The 9,779-nt window shown below is 41.0% G+C and overlaps 1 long non-coding RNA gene across 1 annotated transcript; it reads left to right on the top strand.

The window, feature by feature from the left end:
* Nucleotides 1-1,662: 1,662 nt before the first annotated feature.
* On the top strand, nt 1,663-2,067 carry LOC307157450. Its single transcript, XR_013820986.1, has 3 exons — nt 1,663-1,793; nt 1,861-1,931; nt 2,013-2,067. It is a non-coding gene; the product is annotated as an uncharacterized lncRNA (long non-coding RNA).
* The last annotated feature ends 7,712 nt before the right edge of the window (nt 2,068-9,779 follow it).

Here is a 9,779-nt window from a genome sequence, read left to right on the forward strand (position 1 = left end):
CCAAGAACACAGACACTGCAGAAGACAAACCAACTGTGTTGCATTTGCAGAGGCCCTGAAGACCAGGACGACATGGTGGCTTGTGACAAGGAAAACTGTGCAATAAAGTGGTTCCATCTCAGCTGTGTCGGACTCAGTCAGGCCCCTTCAGCTAGTGAGCCATGGCTCTGTGCCTCATGCACACAGAACTGAAACAGTGGAGCACAAGCAGGTTTTGGTATTTATCTCCAGTACTAAATACTGAACAGACACTTCTTTGTTCAATAGATTGTGAATAGTTTGTACATAGTGACTTTTTTATTATGACATGTTGTCAGTTCTTGAAGTTGACTTTTTACCTGTTGAATTTGCACTACATTGTTAAACTGCAGGTCCTGTTATAAGTGCCTTTTAGTTATCTTACCTGTTATATTTGCACTACATTGTTACTGTGCAACACATATTTACTTCAACATTGCACTAAGTTCATGTTATGTGACACAAATAAAAAGATAAAGATATAATGATAAAGATATCATTAACATCAACAAGGCCAGACACCTGAACGCTGTGAAACTGGTCTATTACCCATGTTAAGGGAACAGGTGGAACCAATATATGGAGCTCTGCTGAAAGTTACAAACCATTTTTCTTTAATCAGTGATGTGGGGAAGGGTGCAGAACCAAAATCTATTGTTTTGCACTTTTAGTGGTAGAGGCAGAGGATGGTGAGGCAACTCCAGTTAAAACACAGGCTCTGATATCTTAGGCCTGTGATCTCTGCACGTCCAAGCGGGCCCCACACCTGCTTCCAGTACAATGTATTATTTGCAAACATGAGAAATACAAGATTCAGACACACAGCAGGAAACCCAAGATATCCAATCATATCCAAGACAGGAACTTGGTGGCTAATGAAGCACAGTATCACTTCACCTGCTATCGAGATTATACCCGGTACCTGACCACACACAAAATTGAGAGAACAGAAATAAACATATAAGAAAATGGATACAAGCACTTCTGCAAAACAGTCATTGAGGAGAGGCTGTTAAAACAACGTGAAGTGCTTCGACTGTCAAAGCTGAATTTGCTTTTCAAAAAAACTGTGGAAGAAACAGAGGGAGTGAACATTGCAGCTTATAAGGCACACTCACGAAAAACAAGACTTCACAAGTCTCATCCCTTCTTGAAATTCATGAAGGCTTCCTATCTTGTATATGTGGACAATCTGTCAGCTGACGAGATTGTGCATGAAGTTGCTGTCTCCTCTGCTTCCTCCTCATCTGAAGAAGGTTAAGGAGAAATTGAAAATGTTACCATCCACACGGATGATTCTCGGGTGTTACTGTATATCATGCAGCAACGACACTAGAAATAATTCAAAAGATATCAAAAAGATCCCCAAAGCTTCTATGGCCTCCCACAGCAGGTGACCTCACACTGGAAAATGCCTAGAGTGTAGTGCCTCACCAACTTTTTAACTTCATTGCATGTGTAGCAGGTTGATTGGTTGTAGTGGTGTCATCACACCCTTTGGACCAATCAGGACGTAGCTGTGTGCTATATGGGCAGAGGGTGAGCACTCGTGACACTACGGTGTTGTCAGAGGCGCACTTCCGCTGTGGGTCCTCTCGCGTTCGTGGGGCAGTCGCGGTTGGTGGACAGGTAATATAGCGTGGTTAACTTTTTCACTGCTTAGAGACCTTGTTAGTGTTGCGATGGGCATTACAATGTGCAATGTCTTTTGCAGTGTTTCTCCTGTCATAAACCCGACCTTTCCTGCGACGGAACCGGGTTGTGTTGTGCTGCTGGTAGGTTTAATCCATTTCCTTTTTAAACATTTGCATGACCTGAGTTTAATGGACCGTTGTATTGTAGGCTTCGTGTAGCTGTACTAACGATACGATTGGGGTATATATATCGCCTATAGACGTGCAGCTCCCTGATAGGTATGTATGTATGTATGCGAGCCGGCACTGCGTGTATGTTTAATCGTGCTTTGTTATTAAATGTGATTTTATGTACGTCAGGACGGTGAAGCACGTGTTGGCGCCGGTATCTGCACGAGTCTCGTCCTTCCCGCCCTGCTGCTGTTTTGTCTCTATGGAGTGTTTTGTCTCAATTCATTTGTGTTCAACAACGGACTGCTAACGGAGAAAGCTATATGAGCCCCCTCGGGGTTCTGAACGCCTCGACGCGCTATACAGCGCGGGACTCGACGCGCAATTGGGCGTTCGACCTGTTTGTATTTTAGTGACTGTTACACAGAAGATAACTTTGCCTTTCTGGGGCCCGCCAGTGTTTATTAATGTGTACGTGTATGTGTGTGTGTTTGGGAGGGTTTTGTTGTTTGATTATGATTATGATTAAGTGATTATGATTAGTTTATATTTCTTTTTGATTTAAGGGTTTATACAGATTTTCTTTGTGTTTGTTTCCATTGACTTATGGTTTCTTGTTTGATTCTTTAAATTGACTTTATTACTGATTGAGTGACGTTTGATTAGTTTATATTTTCTTTTGATTTAAGTGTTTATAAAGAAGATTTTCTTTGTGTTTGTTTCCATTGACTTATGGTTTGATTTAAGTGTTTATAAAGAAGATTTTCTTTGTGTTTGTTTCCATTGACTTATGGTTTGATTTAAGTGTTTATAAAGAAGATTTTCTTTGTGGTTGTTTTCATTGATTGATGTCTTTTTTTTCCGATTCTTTATTAACTGAATGTTTTTCTTTTAGTGCTGAGTGCCGGAAGTGGTGGTGTCGGTGTCCTCGGTGGTGGTGTCTCCTCCTGTGTGCTGTGTTTTTCCCCTTTTGGTGTATTTTGAGTTTGGTTATTTTTTTTGTGTGTGTTTATGTGTGATTAGGGAATCCTTAACCCCTGAGATCCCAAACCTTTGACCTGGTTTCCTCCACTGGTAAGGCCTCAGCACTCTCCTTTTTTTTATTTTCTTTATTTAGTGTGAATGGTATTTTATTCTTGCTGTTCATCTTAATGGTATAAATAAAATTATTATTGTTTTACTGGAATTACGTCTCTGGCTTCGTGCATGAATCGAACCTGTGTGCTTTTTTGTAAATTTGGTGATTTAATTATCCAACTAATTTAACTCTACTTCCCGGGGTGAAACTCCCTGGGTGGCGTAGTCAGTTCCCTTAGTGCCACACGCCACACATGGATATCAGAAATGTCATCACAACCATCAGATGAACGTGTTGATGTCACTTCAGAGGACAGCAGAAAGATAGTGTCCACTTGTCAGGACATTATTACCCTGGCAACCAGAGGACAGTGGCTCATGCCAAAACAGTGCCCACTTGCAATGGCAGTTCGGCATATGACTGGCTCTGCACAGCTTATAGGGTTGTTAAATGGTCTGGGTCACTGCTCATCCAATTCCCAGGTCCTTGAGCATGAATACTGCCCTTGCTCACCTACAAATGACGAGAGGAGAAATATACATCCCTGAAAACATCAGTGCTGAAGTGCCTGTGAATCTTGTCTGGGATAATAATGACTTTGGAGAGGAGACTCTTTCAGGTAAAGGGACAACACATAACACCAATGGAATAATAATTCAGAGGGCCATAAGCAGTTATACGGCATCCTTACCAGACACATTACCCACACAGAGAACACGAGAGCGGTCTGTTCATCCTCCTCCACTGAATCTTTCAACCTACACGAGGAAAGTGGTCTTCTCCACAGAATTTTGCATTGAAGATAGATCTCCAGCAGGACCAATAAAGATATGCCCAAACTACCGGTAGAAGAATTGATGCTGCATTCTTTTTACTGAAAGTACCTGAGGCCCAGGGCAAAGTCCCTCCTGGATGGACAGGGTTTAATATCATGTTGAAGGAAGACACAGTCCTACCATCTACACATGTTGGCTGCCTACCAGTGATTGACGCCAGCCCGACTGATCTCAACACTGTCCACACCATCCTGAGCTGCTCCATTGCCATTGCTGACAGCTTGGAACAAAAATAAGTTGTTTTAGTTATGGACCAAGCCATATATGCCAAGGCCCAAGAGATCCGTTGGCAAATAAATTCTTACTCTGAGAGAATTGTAGTGAGGATGGGAGAGTTCCACACAGCAATGGCATATCTTTCATGCATAGGAAAGTTGTATGGTGATGCTGGCTTTCAGGACATCTTGATTTAGTCTGACCTGGTGGCCGCAGGCTCAATCAATGGAGTGATCTCCGGCCATCACTACAACAGGAGCATAAGGGCTCACAAACTCCTGATGGAAGCACTCCAGAAACTGCGCTGGTGGGCATACTTGGACACACTCACACAAGAACAAAATGCAGCTGCTTTAAAAGTGGCAACAGATCTGCAGGAGAATTTCAGCAGTTACTGCAAGGTTATGAAGAATTTGTGGTGAAAAACAACTGTAACCACACATTTGCATTTTGGAGAACATACCTTGACACGATGGAAGATTTGCTTCTTTTCATCAGGGCAGCAAGAGAGGGGAACTGGCCTCTCCATTTGTCCACTGTGCAAAGTATGCTGCCCTGGTTTTTTGCCTGTGACAAAGTAAATTATGCCAGGTATTTGACTGCATATTGGGCTGATATTACCAACCTGGAAGACACTCACCCTTCAGCACCCCAGCAGCTTCTTTCAGGTGACTTTGTGGCACAAAGACATCAAAGTCATGGTTTTGCCGGCACTGCATGTGATCAAGTCATTGAGCAAACAGCCAATCGTGACTCAAAGACAAAGGGAGGCATCAGTGGGTTCTCTCTGAAAAAGGGTGCAGTTCACCGCTGGACCCTAACACAACATGAGCGGGCAGCAATCACTTTTGAATGCAAAACAATGGCAGGAAAGTGCCCGGTAGGACATCTTAACTCGGAGCTAGACAACACCAGAATGCAGAGAGATCAGGCTGATGTGATGAACATTGTGGCCAGTATCCAAAATATGGTTAATCCTTTTGAACCATTGCTGGATGGAGAGTCTCTTTTTCACATCTCTTCTGGCCAACAGGCATCAGAAAATGTTGCCACAGACTTACTAGGGGCTAAACAAAGAGGTGTAAAGGCACTCACTGAATTCTGTGAAAAAGGATTGTTAATGGCGAAGCATCATTCCATGACCCTATAAAGAAAATGAAAATCAAAACATTCAAAGACACTGGCCAAAGTATAGTCACAAAAATTAGAGGAAAAGAAATCACCCTAACATCACATTGCAAGTTGTTTGGGTTGATCAAGATGTGCATCAGCTTAGCTTTGTTGGTTTTGACCAGAGAGCCATCAAAGTTGGAAATTGACTGTGGAAAAGGACCCAAACTGTAAGTGAGCATTTCATCAATGTTAATTTGCTACTTAAAACGACACTAACGAGACGGTTTCATACGTTTGAACAACACAGTGTACAAAACAAACATTTTATATATATATCATATTCTAATTAAATTAATACTTACAATCACACAAAGAATGTCCTTGGCGATGGTCAATGTGCTCCCGCCGCTGCTGCTGCTCGTGTCCGATAGCTGAATCATCCATGTAACAGCTGTTCTGATGCTGCCTTCATGTGCTATAGAAAAGATGATATTTTCCACTTGTGAACTGGTATTTACCAGTGTGTTGTGTTCAAGTGCTTTTGTTGTCGTAATGTAGTACCCGCAAGGTCTGTGTCAGTAGCGTATCTTTTTTTATCTTTACAAAAAACAAAACAAAACAAAAAAACGTAAATGTGGCGCTATTCTGATTATTAAAACATAATTAATAATAAAAAAATAAATAAAACGACATAAAATGATTAAATATGAACTAAGGAAATTGCGGCGAAGTTGAAAATGGAGTGTTAATGCATTGTATTACAATTGTTAATGACACCACATTGTATAGGCAACAAAAACTATCCGCTAACAGTATTCACGACTCTTGCGTTGCTCTCCGCCATTTTGAAAAGGTCAAAGGTTATCTCATCTCGGCAACTCGTGCATCAAAATATTCTACGAGCTGCCCAGTGGAAAATACCACATGAGGGGGTGTTCATGTGCATTTTCCACGTCGGCTTTTGGTATTTACCATAATTACCATAGCACGTGAAGGCACCATGAATAAGCTACATCTGATTGGTTAATAATAATCCTATGTCAGTATAGGATATATACCCTCGACTGATATAGAAGGCAACCGCATTTGCCTGCATATTTACGGAACGTGCATTATGATTTCGGGGGGAAATGTGCAATAAATGGGAGTGGCAACACTTTTCATATCGTTGAGAATAAAACAACCGTCCAAACTTTACAAATCCAGGTTCTCCCTCCATGGGGATCATCCATTTCGAAAAGTAAAGCAGATACGGACCCTCGGCCCACCGTCTAAACCACACAAACGCCAGTCTCCTTTCTCTGCAGAATGCGATTAATCCGCTCAACCAATCACAGCACACCATTCCACACATTGTAAACAGTAACAGTGGTGCTTTGAATACACCAGGCATCCTAGTTTTCCTTATCTACTTTGTACTTTGTACAAAATTAATAATTTTGACGGCATTGATGAACCTGTGGTGGTTTCTGCCGTAGGGAAGAAACGTAAGCCATCGAAATCTAATAATTTACGTGAGGAGATTAATAAAATGAGGCACTCGGGAGGAGGAAAAATGCCAGCTGTTGCTTGTTCTCACACGACAGCATCAAACTTCTGTCACGCTGACCCCAGGGGACCTTTTGAAAAACGTTCAATTGCTTTAAAAGTCAACGAAAACCGAGCAGGACCAAGCCATTTTACAGCTGATCGCTGTCAAAAAAAATTCAGGAGGTATTTCTTAGCAATGGCTGATTTGAATGTATTTTTAGTCCAGTATGTGCCTGTATATAAGTTTAGTATTGACCGAGTTCAGAGGCTGTCATATGCGGATCAACTGACTTTGTTGTGTATTTTCAACAGTTTCAATATGAAAAATAACTTTTATATTGATTCAATGGATTAAAAAAAAAGTGTCATGAATTTATTGCATTTTGGGGAAAAAATAATCTGTTTTTATAATAAATATTTGAAAATCAAAATCTGGATTTGAATTTAGTGGTTTGGAAAATAGTGGTTTTCATCTTGCCACTTTCTTGGTTAAAAAAACACATTTTTACTCAAATTAATCAAAATGGATTTATCGCATTTTGGATCCAAACTCTTAATTTTGGATGTGCTAACTAGTTTTGATTTGTTATTGACTTTGTATTGCTACCTATTGCAATACAATATTGTCACTCTCTATAGCAATGCTCTCCAACATATTAAGCTATTGTAACCGCTTATTTCCGTCGTTGGTATAAGTAGCAGTGGGTGGAATAGACAAGAAATGTACAGTTTTCTACCATCTTGCTAATAACGTTTCTTTAGTCATTCAGCAGTCTTGCAGCCTGAACCCCTGCAGAAAATCCACCCTTACACTTCTTTTTTTCTCTGATGTATGTGATTATACTTTGTAATAGTTAATGATATTATAAGTATGATATATTATAAGGTATAGTTATGTAATGGTCCTTTAGTTTTCTCCCATCTCTACTGATGAACTAATTACATCTACAGTTTACCTGTGACTCATTTTGTAGCTGACACACTGAGGAACACTGAATGGCTGAAATGCATCATTAGCTACGTCTACATGGACACAATCGGAATGAAATCAATACGATTGATGAATCCGAACAAGGTGTTTACATGAATGATAAATAAAGTAATTGGGTTGATGTGCGCGTTTATATGTCACAAGTTTCAAATAGGATCTGATGTTTTGACATGCGCACACTGCAGGAATATACAGAGTTTCCCGCTTTTCGCGCATAAATATTCTCCTCTATTGGTTCTTTATTTGTTTTAAACAACAGACGTAATATTAATTCGTCTCTGGTCATAGTTTAGAGCATATTAACCGTTTTGCCGTGCTGCTTATTGATCACGCAGTAAAAATGCCCCTCCCCGCAGCCAAAACCAGACGCCTGTGGATGAGAATCCAAAACAAGGACTGGTGGGACGTTGTCCTGCTTCACTTCACAGACGCCGCGTGCGAGTGAAATGAGAAGTTTAGAATGACGGGAAACTTATTAATATGACACTTTATTCAACAGGAAGAACAGCTCATTCCGCACATCATACGTCATTACGCTATTTAACGTCATTGCACATGCGCAGTCCTTTCAGTTTCGGTTTTCAATCCGATCAAGTGTTTACATGTTCCCTCGATCGGATTACAAAAGGGATAAACCACCCCTTTCAATCCGATCGAAATTTCATTCGGATCGAGCTCAATCGGATCGATTAAGACGTTTATGTAGCAGGGTGAAGTGTACCCGTGTTGATCATTGGCCAGTGTCATGTGAAAACATTGAACCTATCAGCAGTCTGGTGTCATGGTATAAAATGGAGGTTTTTGTCACTTGGGATGCGTTGTCACCCGTACCGCCCCTTTATGGAGGCCGCCATTTATGAATGCGAGAGTAGCTGAAGTGCCGTCTCGGCTCTGTGCGTTCGTGCACAGGCTGCCCCGAGTTTTGAGGTTGGTACGTCTGGTTTGATGATTTTGGTCAATGGAATGTGTATTTACTATTTTGAGTCTGTGTAGTTCATTGACGAGCAACCGGCGGCATGTTGAGGCCAGCAAACATTTCCGGTATGTAGAACAGGCCTGAGAACATTTCCGGTATGTATGAGAGCCAGTCGCGTGGTTTGTCTCTTTTATTGTTTTATTAGTAATTTTTCTGTTTCATGTTCGACAGATTGAGTGACAGGAGCAAGGGTTTCACCTCTATATTGCGGGACGAGATGCGCGTCTGTTGACGTAACGCACTGCTGCCTTGCCTTGCCTGGGCTTATTCCGGTCGACTTTTGTTACAGTAAACTTTGTGTTTGTTTACAACTTTGGGCGCAGAGAATTGCTCGCCGAGGAGTGAGAGCAACGTGAGAAGCGTGGCTGTTTTCTGGCCGGCTCGCTCGTCACGTGTGCGGCGATTGTGACCCTGTCTGTTGGTTTTATGTTTTTTTGGTTTGTTGTGTATTGTAATGTTGTTATTTCTCTTTTTGCTTTATTTCGTGCTTGTTTTCGTGTGCACATGATGTGATGTCATTTTATTTTGTAGGTTTAAAATTTAATTTGAGTTACAAGACGAGATTGATTTGAATATTGTCTTTGTGTATTTTTATTATGTTTTTTTATGTTTGTGAACTGACTGTTTTTTTATTTTGGGACGGAGTGAGGGAAAAAGTGTACAGAGGAGGGATTTAGCTGCTGTATAACGGGGTTCACGTTGAGTGCCGTGCTTATTTGATTGACCTCACCAGAGTGGGTGTGCGTGTGGGTATTAAGCGTGGAGTGTGAATTGAGGGTCCCAGCAGTCCATCTCCCTCCCTTAAGCTATCTTGTGTCTTTGTTTTTTTTTTTTTTTAAATTTTGTATTTGAATAAAACTGCCTCATCTTTGATACTCCCTGGCTGATGTCTCTCTGCTCACCCATTTCTGGTAACGAACCTGTGCGCTCCCTGATTTGGGGCTGATAGTTCCCGGTATCGGTGGCGTAGTTTAATTGTTGGTGCTTTCTTACCATTCCTGACGCCACTGGCCACATTTACATGAAGTTTTTTTAGTCCGATTGAGCCGTCAATCCGATAAGTGTTATAAGTGTCCATGTAAACGCAGCTAGTGTGCAGGATCTTAATTATTTTTAATTTCGATTTTTTTTACCTTTAAATTTTCAACTTTTAACCTTTTTGAACCAAAATAAGTGCCTTGGATATTCTTTTCTATAAATACAAGTTTGAAGCCCA

This window comes from Squalius cephalus, assembly GCF_949319135.1.
Source record: "Squalius cephalus genome assembly, chromosome: 4".
Classification (NCBI taxonomy): Eukaryota; Metazoa; Chordata; class Actinopteri; order Cypriniformes; family Leuciscidae; genus Squalius; species Squalius cephalus.